The following is a 16,171-nucleotide window of genomic DNA, read 5'->3' as shown; positions in this document are numbered from 1 at the left end:
TTCTTGCCTGGGAAATCCCATGGACAGAGGAGCCTGGTGAGCTATGGTCCTTGGGGTCGCAAAAAATGGGACACAATGGAGCAGAAAGCACTCACAACTACTGGAGAAGAACTGCACTGTTTGTTGGAATAACAGGTGAAGGATAAGACTTCTTTCCTCACAGAATTCACAGTGCAGCAAGAACGGTTGGCTGAGTAAACGCGTGACTTTAACCCAGGAGGAGTGCTGTGACACAGGTATAGACAAGGGCCGTCAGCAGCATGCCGCAGGAGGCTGGAAGGCGTTGGGGAGAGGGCTCTGGGAGCCGCCTGGCAAAGGCGGGGCCTGACAGGCGTCTCCAAGGAGGAGTCCCCTGGATGAAGAAGGACGCCTGAGGGAGGAGGTGGTGGACCAGGCAGAGGTTTTGCCTTTGCAGAGCTGTGGAGAAGTCAACATAGTGTTTCGTTCAGAGCATGGCTGAAGCAAAGAATTAGGAGCGCCAGAGCAGCAAGACAGATAAAGTAGAACAGGCATGGACGGTAACAGTTGGCTATTGCTTCATGACAAACCACCTTAACACCCAATGACTTAAGATAGTAAACTTTTATGACCGCTCACGAGTCAACAGATCAGCTGGAAAGTTCTGCTGAAGTGGCCCAGGCCTGTCTGATCTCGACTGGGCTTGCTCATGAGTCAATCGGGTGGCAGTCTTGGTCTTGGATGGCCTCACTTGCATGCTGGCAGTTTGCAGGCTGTCAGCTGGGTGTCCGGATGATGCGCTTCTCATCATACAACAGGCTAGCCGGAGCTTGTGCACACAGCGGTGGCAGAAAGAAAGTGGAAACACCCACAGCCACTTAAAACCTAGGTTTGGAATAGGCATGGCATCACTTCTACCCCATGTTATTAGCCAGAGCAAGTCACAAGACCACTTCATTCAAGGGACAGAGACATCTCTTGATGGGAGATGCTGCAAGATCTTGTTGCAAAGAATGCAAATATAGGAAGGGGTGAATAATTGCAACCATTTTTCTAGCACAAGTAACATAGATGATTAGGATTTCTCTTGAAAAAGATGGGGAAACATCAAAAAGATATATTATTACTAAACTTTTCTTATTAATATATATTAGTTTAATAATTAAATGTTATAAATTGTATTTCATATTTTATTATTGCATTTTTATTATATTGCATTTGTTATTTATTATATTATTTTTTAAAGTTAATTTTCATTTACACATGTAACGTTAAAGCACATTCTGCCTTGAAAATGGGATGTCAGATAAGGCTAAAGTCTCCTGCCAACCATGTCCTTGTGTGGTAGGATGGTACACGTGACATTTCTCTGGACACCGCCTTCCGGGCCACCCTCCAGGATACTGTGGACCATTCCCCTGCATCCTTTGCCTCTGGTTGTCTAGCCAATTAGGAAGCCACATGAATTTCTTTGCCCCTAGAACGCAGTCTCTACTTCTTCACAAGAATTTCATAAGGAACCATGTCAACTGCCGCATGACATCTAGATCCGCTGTGTCTGCAACACTCCCTGTTGGTTCTTGGTCTAGCAAACCTGTCAGAAAACAGACTGAGGTAGGTCTAGTCCAGCATGGCTCTCTAAGTCGCCTTTTCCAGCGCACTCATATCTCCTTTCATAACCCACTCTGGAAGGTGGCTCCAGTTCCACACTGAGGTGACTGGTGTGTTGTTTGGGCATCCATGTCGAAGCACTGTTTGAAATTTGGGGTCTTTGAAATTTGGTGAGCCCGCGTTCTCATCATTTCCTCCCTGGGTTCTCCCAGGTCACCGAGACAAATTTCACCACGGCCCCCCTGCTGATCTGATTTAGACCCACCAGGTACTTAGGGGAGTTCCTCTCTTGGCAGATCTTCAGTTGTCGCAGGTCAGTGTGCTTCAGTCTTCCTATCTGATGTGGGAAAAATATCAAGAAGGACAGGGAGAGACGGAGAGAAGGGAGGAAAGAAAGGAAGGAGGGAGGAAGGGGAAAGGAAGAGAATTAAGTGTGCGTTCTGGTTCTATCATCAGTTTTTTACTGCACCACATGCCCTATTTGACCAACTGCTAAGATTTTTGTGTTCATCCTGTTTAGTCTTTAATTAGATATAAAACTTTTTTTGAAATGTTTTTTTCTGAAAGTAAGAAGAAACTATGGTTCCCCTTGGGTAGAAGAGCTGGGGCAAGCTTGTTGGGGGCTGTTTTTGTTTGGTGTTTCTCTCCATTGACTGAATTCTCTGGCATGCTGGAGAGACTTATCTAGAAAATGGAATTATGGAGCATGTTCCTGGTTTTCTTAATTTCTCTCTTTCTTAAAAAGGGTGGAAACAACCACTTTTTTGTTGTTTTTACAACAGCAGCAAATATATATATTAATACATGGAGCACTTACCTTGTGACCAGCACTATGGTCATGTATGTGCTCTATGTTTATTATCTTCTTTTTCCTACAACAACCTGCTCAGGGGGGAGGGGGGCTTCTTTTTTTAATTTTGTATTGTAATATACTTGATTTATGATAGTGTGTTAGTTTCAGGTGTACAGCAATATGATTTAGTTATACATAAAAATATATCTATTCTTTTCCAGACTCTTTCCTATTTAGGTTATTGCAGAGTATTGAATTCCCTGTACTATACAATACATATGGGTTAATTATCTATTTTATATATAGTGGTATGTATATATTAATTCCAACCTACTAATTTATGACTCCCTTCTCCCTTTCTCCTTTGGTAGCCTGGTAGTTTGTTTTCTAAGTCTGTTAGGCTGTTCCTGTTTTGTAAACAGCTCTCTCAGGCCAGTGAGCCTTAGTTTTCCTACTTTGACATAGGAATAATATCAAGCTCATTTGTATCATTTTTTAGATTCCACATATAAGTGATATATGATATTTGTCTTTCTCTATCTGACTTATGTCACTACTTAATATGTCCACCCATGTTGCTGCAAATGGCAGTTTTTCATTCTTTTTAATGGCTATGCCAAAGCCTTTGACTGTGTGGATCACAATAAACTGTGGAACATTCTGAAAGAGATGGGAATACCAGACCACCTGACCTGCCTCTTGAGAAATCTGTGTGCAGATCAGGAAGCAACAGTTAGAACTGGACATGGAACAACAGATTGGTTTCAAATAGGAAAAGGAGTACGTCAAGGCTGTATATTGTCACCCTGCTTATTTAACTTCTACGCAGAGTACATCATGAGAAACGCTGGACTGGAAGAAGCACAAGCTGGAATCAAGATTGCCGGGAGAAATATCAATAACCTCAGATATGCAGATGACACCACCCTTATGGCAGAAAGTGAAGAGAAACTAAAAAGCCTCTTGATGAAAGTGAAAGTGGAGAGTGAAAAAGTTGGCTTAAAGCTCAACATTCAGAAAACGAAGATCATGGGATCTGGTCCCATCACTTCATGGGAAATAGATGGGGAAACAGTGGAAACAGTGTCAGATTTTATATATTTTTTGGCTCCAAAATAATTGCAGATGGTGATTGCAGCCATGAAATTAAGAGACGCTTACTCCTTGGAAGGAAAGTTATGACCAACCTAGATAGCATATTCAAAAGCAGAGGCATTACTTTGCCGACTAAGGTCCATCTAGTCAAGGCTATGGTTTTTCCAGTAGTCATGTATGGATGTGAGAGTTGGACTGTGAAGAAGGCTGAGCACCAAAGAATTGATGCTTTTGAACTGTGGTGTTGGAGAAGACTCTTGAGAGTCCCTTGGATGGCAAGGAGATCCAACCAATCCATTCTGAAGGAGATCCACCCTGGGATTTCTTTGGAAGGAATGATGCTAAAGCTGAAGCTCCAGTACTTTGGCCACCTCATGCAAAGAGTTGACTCATTGGAAAAGACTCTGATGCTGGGAGAGATTGGGGGCAGGAGGAGAAGGGGGCGACAGAGGATGAGATGCCTGGATGGCATCATGGACTCGATGGACGTGAGTCTGAGTGAACTCCTAGAGTTGGTGATAGACAGGGAGGCATGTTGCTATTCATGGGGTTGCAAAGAGTCAGACACGACTGAGTGACTGAACTGAACTGAACTGAATAATTAGAAGAGTTGATTTCTTTGTCTCTTCTGGATGTTCACATCTTGATGGGAGAACAGAATGTTGAGCAATCATTTGTACAAATTTCCCATGATATGCAATTTCAGCTGTCCAAATTTTAACATATAAAGCATCTCAACAGATGCTTTAACTTTTCCCTATCTGTTATAGGGAGAGATCAGCCTCTTTCCTTATAAACTTCACATGCTCTATCTTACTTTTGCTAAATTAACCACCCTAAAATACCAAAACCTTTATAACTTCAGTCCTCTCTTCCCTCTTGGAGGGAATTGAAAATTAAAAACCAGGGTCCAAGATGATAAGAATCTGTACAAGTGTATACTATTGTTATTGTCCATACTTGCTATTTTTTTAATATATATTATACCATGTTTGGGCATTTTGATTCATTCAACACGTATTTATTGAGCACATATTGTTAGATGCTGGAGGTGCACAAAAATGAATAAGAGTTTCTGCCATCAAGGAATTTACAGTCTGGTAGGGGCTTCCCTTAGGGGCTTCCCTTGTAGCTCAGTTGGTAAAAATCTGCTGGCAATGCAGGAGACCTGGATTTGATCCCTGAGTCAGGAAGATCCCCTGGAGAAGAAAATGGCAACCCACTCCAGTATTCTTGCCTGGAGAATCCCAGGAACAGAGGGGCCTGGCAGGCTACAGTCCATGGGGTCACAAGAGTCAGACATGACTTAGCGACTAAACCAGCCAACGAGGGGAGTATGGCAGGCACTCATGCTGTCCACTCAGTAGATGACCCCCATTCTTTCTTCTTAATGGAATCCCAGTTTTGTTCAGATGACAATATCTGTGGGCAGAGGGGATGATTGGTAATTTGTCTAGGAGTGAACATGTGAATGAAACTTAAGTGGAAGTCTACTGAGAATTTAGGGAAGAATTATCTTCCTGATGAAAGACACAAGCCAGTCACCTACTTCCTTGCTTCTTATGGTCCTGTTACAGAAAACCATGGTGTGAGGAGCAGTGGCAACCATCTTGAAACTGAAGGAAAGACCAGTCCAATCAGAGATGCATGTGGTGCATTCACCCTGTGCTATGACATCATTGAACTGGTGGTCCAACTTTGGAACTGTGCATGTCCAGACTTAATTTTCTATAGGCTAATCAAGTTCCTTTCTTGTTTAAGCCATTATTAGTTGGACTTCCTCACTAGGACAAGGGAGAAAGCCATGCAAAGGAGTATTTGAAATACAGTATAATATATGTTAGGGCTTCCCCTGTGACTCAGTGGTAAAGAATCCACCTGCAATGTGGGAGACACAGGTTCGATCCCCGGTTTGGGAAGATCCTCTGGAGGAGGGCATGGCCGCCCACTCTAGAATTCTTGCCTGGAGAATCCCACGGACAGAAGAGCCAGTTGGACTACAGTACATGGGGTCATAAAGTGTTGCCTACAACTGAAGCGACTGAGTATGCATGCATAATATATGTGATGATTGAGTTATATGTGAGAAGGCAGTATACTCAGAGGTATACAAAGAGAAATATTAGCTGTCCCTGACCCTAAGAATCACAGTCTAGGAGAAGCGTCATCAATGCATACTTATAGTGCATGGGATATATGCAATGCTAGAAATATCCGTGGAAGAGTATAAGCATACCAAAGAGGAAAACCTGACTCAGGTGTCTGCAGTGTTTGCTCATGATGAGAGTGAAATTATGTATTTTTGGCAGGAGCACTGCCGAGGTCACCTTGTGTTCTTCTCAGCAAATCACATTGGTAGGTAAGTAATGTCAATTTGTGCCATTACTGGCAATGGTAAGTTGGACTACGAGGATCAGGAGGTGTTTGGCAGGTTCTTCTCATTAAATTCACCATTTCCCTTTGTCATTAATAAGTATTTTGTGAGAAGATATTTTGAGACTGTAGATATATCATTATCAAACTTCTCAAACTTTCACTTACCAGCTTTAGCATCTATTGATGATTCTTGCTGAACTGCTTTTTATAAGGCTGTTTGTGAAGTGATTTTTAAAACTCTATTCCTTTTATATTTATTTTGTGGCAATGTATAATAGGGATTAGTTTTCCCTTCTACTTCATTTACTCCAATTATTCATTAATTCATATCAGTATGAATTTATGGATTTCTATTTTATTCAACAGATAATCTGTAAATATCATGTATTTTCATGCTCAAATTACCTTAGATTTGGCAGAGGGGGCCTCTTCAGATTTCCTTCTGTGCCTTATTCTCTGAGATTTTCTTATACAGTTTATTATATAAGAAGATATTCCATACTCATCTTGAAATTGAACTCATCTTGAACTCATCATGTCCCAGCCATGAAATCAGCCATTTCCTCAAGTGACTCTGCTTTAGTGAAGAACGGTGTGGTATTTAGAAACTAAAATCTAGACAATAGGTGTATTCATTGCTACTGTGGGGTCATTGCTTCTGGGCCTTCTCAGTGGACATAAGTAATAGATAATGTATATACATGTACCTAGGCTGTGTGGATCACAATAAACTGTGGAACATTCTGAGAGAGATGGGAATACCAAACCACCTGGCTGGCCTCTTGAGAAACCTATGTGCAGGTCAGGAAGCGACAGTTAGAACTGGACATGGAACAATAGACTGGTTCCAAATAGGAAAAGGAGTACGTCAAGGCTGTATATTGTCACCCTGCTTATTTAACTTATATGCAGAGGACATCATGAGAAATGCTGGGCTGGAAAAGCACAAGCTGGAATCAAGATTTCCGGGAGAAATATCAATAACCTCATGTACGCAGATGACACTACCCTTATGGCAGAAAGTGAAGAGAAACTAAAAAGCCTCTTGATGAAAGTGAAAGAGGAGAGTGAAAAAGTTGACTTAAAGCTCAACATTCAGAAAACGAAGATCATGGCATCTGGCCCCATCACTTCATGGGAAATAGATGGGGAAACAGTGTCAAACTTAATTTTGGGGGGCTCCCAAATCACTGCAGATGGTGACTGCAGCCATGAAATTAAAAGACGCTTACTCCTTGGAAGGAAAGTTATGACCAACCTAGATAGCATATTCAAAAGCAGAGACATTATTTTGTCAACAATGGTCCGTCTAGTCAAGGCTATGATTTTTCCTGTGGTCATGTATGGATGTGAGAGTTGGACTGTGAAGAAAGCTGAGTGCCAAAGAATTGATGCTTTTGAATTGTGGTGTTGGAAAAGACTCTTGGGAGTCCCTTGGACTGCAAGGAGATCCAACCAGTCCATTCTGAAGGAGATCAGTCCTGGGTGTTCTTTGGCAGGAATGATGCTAAAGCTGAAACTCCAGTACTTTGGCCACCTCATGAGAAGAGTTGACTCATTGGAAAAGACTCTGATGCTGGGAGGGATTGGGGGCAAGAGGAGAAGGGGACGACCGAGGAGGAGATGGCTGGATGGCATCACTGACTCGATGGACGTGAGTTTGAGTGAACTCCTAGAGTTGGTGATGGACAGGGAGGCCTGGCATGCTGCGATTAATGGGGTTGCAAAGAGTTGGACACGACTGAGCAACTGAACCAAACTGATAAACATATAGAAGTAAAATATGTATCAGTAAAGATATAGGTATAAAATAAACCAGGAGGTCATACTGAAACCTCCAACTCTAATCTAGCATAATCTTCTCTGACCATGAGAAATCTGGTCCCTTTATCCTCATTATATTTACATTTTAATCCTATCATATACTAAGAGTAGTTTCATACTTAACCAAGCCACTCACCTGTGGCAAACAGTTCAATTAACTGGAATTCATATTTATTTACAGTTCTTATTATCTTTATTCTAAGGGTATATAGTAAAGATACTGTGTTCAAAAATTGTTTAAGTTGGTTTTTCCCTCTCCTTTTGTAAAACTGTCATTGATTTAAAAATACAGGTAAGCTTGTTTTTGTTTGTATTTCATTTTTGGCTTTGTTTTCCTCATTCTTTTAAATTTTATCATTGTATACTTGATTTGAGTATAAATATATAATTCCAAAAATGAAAACTTTTCAAAAATATTCAAAGAAGTGCCACTCCCTTATTCTTCGAGAGTTAATGGTAGAATCGAGCACTCATCCCATAGGACCTCCCTGATGGCTCAGATGGTAAAGAATCTGCCTGCAGTGCAGGAGACCTGGATTCAGTTGCTGAGTTGGGAAGATCTCCCGGAGAAGAGAATGGCTTACCATTCCAGTATTCTTGCCTGGAGAATTCCATGGACAGAGGAGCCTGGCAGGATACAGTCCCTGGGGTTGCAAAAAGTCGGACACGACTCATCCTATACAGGACATCGAAGGCTTCAAACGTTGAGCCAGGCCCTGAAGTCATGCCCAGAATCACAAGGCAGAGGACAGACTTCATGTGGGTTCCGAGTGTTTTTTCAGCCACTCTTACTGAGATGATAGTTTTCATCCAAGATGGGATGCAGGGATATATATATATATATTCAACTCTATTAACTGCTGTATGTGGATTTGTGAACAGTGAGTAAACAGCCATGTTTGTCTTGTTATTTCTGCTTCTATCCTAATGGTTTATTTTACCCAAAATAATTCTACTTTGACCTGCTAGCTGAGCTAAAAGGTGTTTTAAATACAAACAAAATATTATTAGCCTTGGGAATAAAAGAGTCAATTCAAGCAAAATTTATCGGGTTCCCAGGCAGTTTGGAAATTCCCTTGTGGCTTACAGTAAACTACCTATTGCCCATCAACACTTTAGTAGGTTTTATCAGATGTGTTACCTTCAAAGGCCAGTCTCGCACTACAACATTATGTAAGTTCCCAGATCGGAAGCCATCATTCCTGGGATACTTTATTGCCTTTCAGAAACCCGAAGGCAATACCAAATGTCAATTTCCTACGAGATAAACAGTCCCTTCCTCGAATTGTTTTCCCTTTTAACTTAACTCACCAAATTTCAATCCATTTTCTTTCCATTCAAAGATATGTGTTTTATGTTAACTTCTGTTTGGAAACCAGGGCTTGCTCCTCTGTTCCCTCAAGTCCTTCTCTGGTTCAGCAAATCTGATCTGACCCTCAGTCCCCACAGACTCTGCAGATTGTTGGAACAAGGTGCAAGGGGCAGTTCAGGGTACTTACCCTGCTGAACACAGTCACCATGTGCTGGCAAGCTGGGGATCTAGATACTACTAAGACCCACTGAAGGTCCATTTAGGGAAGTCTGATTATTGACAGAGACCAGCCAGGGACAGAGACTAGAAATCCTCAGCTACTGATTCTGCAGAGAGGCTTCTCTCTCCTGTAGAGGAGACTCCCACCAGCATGAACTCTCGTTGCTTCTTGCAAGGTGTGCCTTTCCCAGTCACGGCCCACGGGGCTGGTACTCAGTCAGCCCAGCAGTCTCAAACTGTACCCTGTGGTCCAGCAAATCAGCAGGGCCACAAATGATTTTCAGTTCAGCCTCACATCTTTCCACATTTTCCAGCTGGATGGACAACAAGCCCCGTGAGGTTAAACGATGCAACCCTGGGTTTCAGAGTGAGTCAGTTGCTCAGCTATGCTGTAAACCGTGGGCTCGCTCAGGCTTCCAGGACTTTTCTCTAACCAGCAGACCACAGGGTCCCTCTTCTGCAATCGGATCGGCTTGTCTGCAGAGAAATGGAATTAAGCTATTAGCAAGTGGTTTCTGACTCTTGCAGAAACACCAGCAACAATGGCCACTTCGACGTAACGTTTTAAGAGCGCTGTTTGTTTTGGCAGTGTTTCACTATATTACACATTCCTGCCACTTAATTGTCCTTGTAAAGATCAACAAAGACCTTCTGAAGCAGAGCTGGAAGCTGTAGAATTCAGCCAAGCAAGTGTTTATTAAAATGAGGAGGAAAGGGGGTTAGCTCTATATATTCAATTATACTCTAATTGAATTTTCTCTACACCATCATCCATTTCCTGAACTTCTATATCTTGCCCCTACTGCCTTCAATTCTGAAAGTTCAAAAATATGTTCTAATTCTTGATCTTGTTATTATCAAACTGCTTCCCCTGACCTTCAATGCTATTTGGCGAGTTCAAAGCACATACAAGTCACAGCATCTAATATTTTTGTTCTTGCTCTTTTAAACATAATACAAGTCACGTTATTATAATTATATTAATGATGATAATGAACAAACACCTTATATATCTTAATGGACCTTGATAAAGGGCTCTTATGAGCTGTGCGGAGTATGGACCTAAACATGACTCTCTCTCTCTCTCTCAGCAAAGGCAAGAAAAAGGAAAACACAGCTGTTGATACACACTTTTTCTTCATCTTCCGTGTGTAGTTTCTGGCCAGAGACTCAGGGGCAGATAGCAGTGGGTTTGGGGAATCAATTCCTGCCCTCAATGAGTTAACAACCCAACAGGATGGAGAGGTCATGCCAGTGTTAGAGATGGTTCAAATCTCTTAAATAGAGGCAGAAAAGTCACCCTGTGGCTTTCCTGGATCTTTGGAAATGTTGAAAATTAAGAACCAGTTTCTGAAGATCACCTTTAGGTATTGAACCACACTTTATATTTCTGGAAACATGTCCACATATGCTCCCTCCTCTGTGTTCTATCAAGAAACTCCTAAACTGGGTAGGAAACTATTTAATGAAAATGGGCCTATATTTACTATTTTAAAAAATGATATAATAAAATTCTCTCTTTTCCTAAACGAAGCAGCAAGAAGAAGATTTTAACAGTGTAACTGAGAGAAAAGGATGTGTTTCCTGTGGCTGCTGTAATAAACTGGGAGACTTAAAGGAATAGAAATTTGTTCTCTCACATCCTGGAGACTATAAACTTGAAATCAGTATCACTAGAAAATCGAGGTGTCAGCAGAGCTTTCCTTCCTTCAGAAGCTCTAGGGGAGACTCTTCCCTGCTTTCCCAGCTTCTGGAGATTGTTAGCATTCTTTGGCTTGTGACTGTATCACTCTTGTCTTCGAGGCCTGCATCTTCAAATCTCCATCTGCTGACTTAACATTGCTTTCTCCTCCCTTTGGATGTCAAATCTGCCTCTGCTTCTCTCTTCAGGATACATGTGATTACATTCAAGGCCCACCCAAGTGGTCCAGGGCTTCCCTGGTGGCTCAAACAGTAAGGAAACTGGCTGCAGTACAGAAGACTTGGGTTGGATCCCTGGGTCAGGAAGATCAGGAAATGGCAACCCACTCCAGTGTTCTTGCCTGGAGAATCCCATGGACAGAGGAGCCCGGCAGGCTATACAGGATAACCTTCCCATCTGAAGATTCTTAATCATATCTACAAACAGCTTACCATATAAAATAATTTCCTCAAGTTCCAGGGGTTAGAACATGGATATCTTTTGAGGGACCATTTTTTCAGTCTACCACAGAAGGCTTGGAAAGTATTTTTTTTCCATGAAAAAAGAGTTAAGAAGTAATTTATGAAGAATAATATGTCATAGAATGAACAAAACCTTTGAAAATGAGGAAGTGGATAAAGAGGAAATACAAGGAGAGTTATTATAAAAGAGGAACTAAAATATTTAATTTGGCAATCTAGGGAGACAGATTTCATACTCCAGTAGTTAAGAGCACAGATGTTGGAATTCGACTGCCTGGTTAGAATCTGGCTCCATCATTTACTGGCTGTGTGACCTGGAATAAGTTACTTAACTTGCCTGTGCCTCAATGCCCTCATTTATACAATGGTAATAATAGTACAGACTTCATAGGATTGTGGTAAAATGATTAAAAGACAATATAATTTAGAGCATTTGGAAATGTTTACCACTATTATTTTAAGAAAACCAGAAATCTACAAGAGGAAGTTTAAATTTAAAACAGAACGAAAAGGAGAAATGGATGGAAGATAAGAAAAGAGAACTTTTAAAATAGTTGACGAAGAAGAAAGAGTAAAAAGAAATGCTGCATAAATGATGTAAAATGAAAGATATTTTTTAAAAAGTAAATTAAAAACATTTGCTACCACAAATTTGAGGGGGAAATAGAGTAAATATGTTGCATATCAGAAAAAAGACCAAGACTATAATTGAGGACACCGGGAAAATTGCAGAAAGCAGGAAAGAATGTTCCAAGGCTAACAACTCTTCTTTCCTTTATATATTTATGTGGTTGATAGTGTATTTTTCAGATCTTCTATGTCTTTGCTGATTTTTTGGTCTATTGTTCCAGTAATTGCTGAAAGAGGATTGATAAAATACCTAAGGTTGTGGAATTTTCAATTTTTCCTTTTAATTCTATCTGCTCTTATCACATGAATTCTGTGATTGTTTTTAGTTTCATATGCATTTATGATTGTTTACACCTTCCTCATGAATTGACCTGTTGTTATAATGAAACAGCCCACTTTATTTTTAATAATGCTTTTTGTCTTATGTATCAGTATCCTGGGGTTAACTAAAAGTACCACAAATTGGGTGGTTTAAAACAACAGAAATTACATGCTCAGTTCTGGATGCTAGAAGTCCAAGGTATCAGTAAGACCCTTCTCCCTCTGAAGGCTCCAAGCAGGCATACTTCCTTTCCTCTTCCAGTTTCTTATGGTTGCCTGCACTCCTTGGGATTCTTTGGCCTGTAGATCTGTCAATCCAATCTCTGCCTCTGTCATTACAGTCTTTTTGACCCTGTCTTCATGTCTCTATGTCCAAATTTTCCTCTTCTTATAAGGACACTTCCCTGATAGCTCAGTTGGTAAAGAATCCACCTGCAATGCAAAAGACCTCAGTTCAATTCCTGGGTCAGGAAGATCCACTGGAGAAGGAATAGGCTACCCACTCCAGTGTTCTTGCACTTCCCTTGTGGCTCAGCTGATAAAGAATCTGCCTGCAATTTGGGAGACCTGGGTTTGATCCCTGGGTTGGGAAGATCCCTTGGAGAAGGGAAAGGCTACCCACTCCAGTGTTCTGGCCTGGAGAATTCCATGAACCAACTTTCACTTTCATAGGGACACTGGTCATTGGTTTAAGTGAAGGTGTTAGTCACTCAGTTGTGTCTGACTCTTTGTGACCCCATGGACTATAGCCCACCAGGCTCCTCTGTCTATGGAATTCTCCAGCCAAAAATACCATTCCCTTCTCCAGGGGATCTTCCCAACCCAGGGATTGAACCCAGGTCTTCTGCATTACAGGCAGATTCTTTATCATCTGAGCCAACAGAGAAGCCCAGTAATGAGATTAGGGTCCACCCTAATCCACTATGATCTCATCTCAACTTGATTATATAAGCAAAGACCCTATTTCCAAATAAGATCACATTCAGAGGCACCAGGAGTGGTTAGGACTTCAATATATCTTTTTGGGAAACAATTCAACCCACAACATTTTGGAATCTATTTTGTCCAATATTCACATAGCCACTGCAGTCTTCTTAGGCTTTCTATTTGCATAGTACATATGTTTTTTCCCATTCATTTACTATGAGCCTCTTTATGTCTTCAGATTTAAAGTGTGTCTCTTATAGGCGGTAGTTTTTAAGTTCTTTCTGACAATCTCTATTGATTAAATTGTTTAATCTGTTAATATTCAGTGTGATTACTGATCTGTTTGGGTAGGCTAACCAAATGTTACTTTTTGCTTTTTTCCTGTCTCCTCAATATTTTATTGCCTTTAAAAATTATTTGAATATTTTAAATTTATTTAGATTTTCTTATTGGCTTTTTAGTTGTGCTTATTTGCATTTTTTTCTTAGTGGTTGACTATTAATCACTAGTCAACAATATATACTCTTTTCATAATTAACATGGTAACATAATAACATTTTGTGTAAAATATCGAAAACTTGCAAATATATAGAGCCATATCTACTCTGCTCTGTCCTTTTTCTTATAGTTATGTGTATTACATATACCTGTATTATAAATCCCACAAGTCAATGTCATACTTTTTGCATTTAACAGATTAATTTTTTTAGTTGAGAGAAAAATACTCTCCATCCTTTTCTGAGGATCTAGATTTCCATCTAGAATCTTTTCCCTTCAGCTAAGGAACTTCCTTTAGCATTCTCACAGAGTAGATCTGCTAGCAACAAATTCTTAGTTTTCTTTTATCTGAAAGAGTTTTTATTTTGCCATTATCTTTGAAGAATATTTTTGCTGGATAAGATAGTCTGTGTTGATAGTTTTTTTTTTTTCTTCCTTACAGCACTTTAATGATGTCCCATTCTCTTCTGGCCTCCATGGTTTCTGATGAAAATTCGTTTCTTAATTGGATTCCAATCCAATATGTAATGCATCATTTTTCTTTTGCTGCTTTCCAGTTTTGTCCTTTATTAGGACAATAGCTCAATAGCTTGACTGTGATGTATTTCAATGCTAGTATGTTTGTGTCTATCCTAATTGGTGTTGACAAGGCATGTTGAATCTAAGTTAAGTTTTTGTTTTTCAACAAATTTGGGAAACTTTTGACCATTATTCAAATATTATTTTCTGCCCTATTTATTCTCTCTTCTTCTTCTGAAACTACTGTATGTTAATCATTTGATATTATTTGAGAGACTCCTTGTTCATTTTTTCAGTCTTTTTTCTCCTTTGTTCATCTACATAGATAATATCATTGAGTTATTTCCAAGTTCACTTATTCTTTTTCTACATCTCCATTTGGTTATTAAATTCATTCAATAATTTTAAAATTTCTACTATTTTTTTTAGTTCTAGAATTTTCACTCTTTTATTGTTTAACTATCTCTGCTAGTTTTCCTGTGTTTTCATGCTTTGGGAGCATATTTTGCTTTTGTTTTATCAAGAATAGTTAAAATAGCTGCTTTAACATTCTTATCTGTTAGTTTCAACATCTGCTTCATCTCAGGGTCAGATGTAGTTCACTCTCTTTTCTCTTGAGAATGTGCTTCATTTTCTTGATTTTTTGTATGTCAAGTTATTTGTGAATGTATCACATATTACGAAAGTAAAGTTATGAAGTTTCTGGTTTCCATTCTTTTTCTCTAGTGTGTGTTGTTGCCTTTGCTTTAGCAGGCAATTTCCTTGACTAGGCTTGGACTGCAAATTATGTTTCTTTGGGCGGCAGCTCTAGTCTTGATTCAGATCATTTGCTGTAGCTGAGCTGCTTTATTCTTTTCTATGTGTACTTGGTTCAGAGGTCAGACTGAGATATGGCTAGACAGGATGTAGGGATCCTTTCCCAGGTTCCTTTCTCTTCCCTCCCAGGATTCCTATACTCACTTTAGTAACAGCTTCCCAGCTTCACTTTTCTGATTCTGCAAGCCAGAAAGACTGTGGCTTTTTCCATTAGTGCCCTCACCACTAGGCTGCCAGATGCCAAATGGACTGCATCAGTCTTGGGCTAAAAGCTGCAGAAATGGGGAACTGACATCATAGCACTTCTTTCCTCTAAGCATTCACTCCCCACTGTAGTCTTTCTGCTTCTGTTCCCTCTCCAGTGGCTTCAGGTAGTAGATTTTGTATTATATCCAGATTTTATCATTGTTTCTAGAGGGGAAAGGACATCCTTTGGGAGGGACTTTTTCCATCACTATCTGAAACTGGAAATCCATTTGATCTGTAGGATTGTTTCTAACAGTAAAGAGTTGAAAACAACTTGAATGCTCATCGACAGAGACAGATGAAAGAAACTGTGGTCCATCATCCTTTGGATACTATGCAACCATTGAAAAGAATGAAATTAACCTAACGACTAAAAAGGAGAGATTACCAGGAAGTGCCCTTAGGTTTAAAAGCAAGTTTTGGAACTATTCATAGAGTCTGTATAGTGGGGACTGTGTGGTATAGCCTCCTGGGTCCTCACTTCAGGATCAATGCACTTATTTCTCCAACCACTAGGAGCATTGGCTGTTGAAGGATCACAGTGGAGTTTCACTCCAAGGAATTGCCTTTAGAGGAAAGGAGTAATGTTTTCTTAAGTACATCCTCTCCTTAGGGGTAGCTGTCACTCAGTGACTGATTAATGCAAAGGTACAGTGGCTCAGTCCCTTTAGCTTAAAGTTTGACTCTGAAGGTGTATCTGCAGTGCCCCCCTGAGATTCGCTGAGACATCAGCTAGATTTGCATCGTAGTTCACTTGTTCCTATGCCAACTCCACTTCCTCACTCCCTTACAGGCCTTGTTCTATCAATTCATCCCCTTCCATTAAATCTCTTGCATGCAAGTCACCATCTTAGAGTCTAATT

The 16,171-nt window shown here is 40.3% G+C and overlaps 1 long non-coding RNA gene across 1 annotated transcript in view; it reads right to left on the bottom strand.

Annotated features, from left to right (window-relative positions):
* Positions 1-1,180: 1,180 nt before the first annotated feature.
* LOC120879358 overlaps positions 1,181-16,171 on the bottom strand; it is a 33,790-nt gene continuing 18,799 nt past the window's right edge. The window contains exons 2-3 of the long non-coding RNA XR_005724773.1: positions 9,157-9,665; positions 1,181-1,906 (exon numbers count right to left, since the gene is read on the bottom strand). This is a non-coding gene — a long non-coding RNA (uncharacterized LOC120879358). The remainder of the gene's footprint in view (positions 1,907-9,156; positions 9,666-16,171) is intronic.

Source organism: Oryx dammah, unplaced genomic scaffold (assembly GCF_014754425.2).
Source record: "Oryx dammah isolate SB20612 unplaced genomic scaffold, SCBI_Odam_1.1 HiC_scaffold_20, whole genome shotgun sequence".
NCBI lineage: Eukaryota > Metazoa > Chordata > Mammalia > Artiodactyla > Bovidae > Oryx > Oryx dammah.
This window is presented reverse-complemented; position numbering and strand designations above follow the sequence as displayed.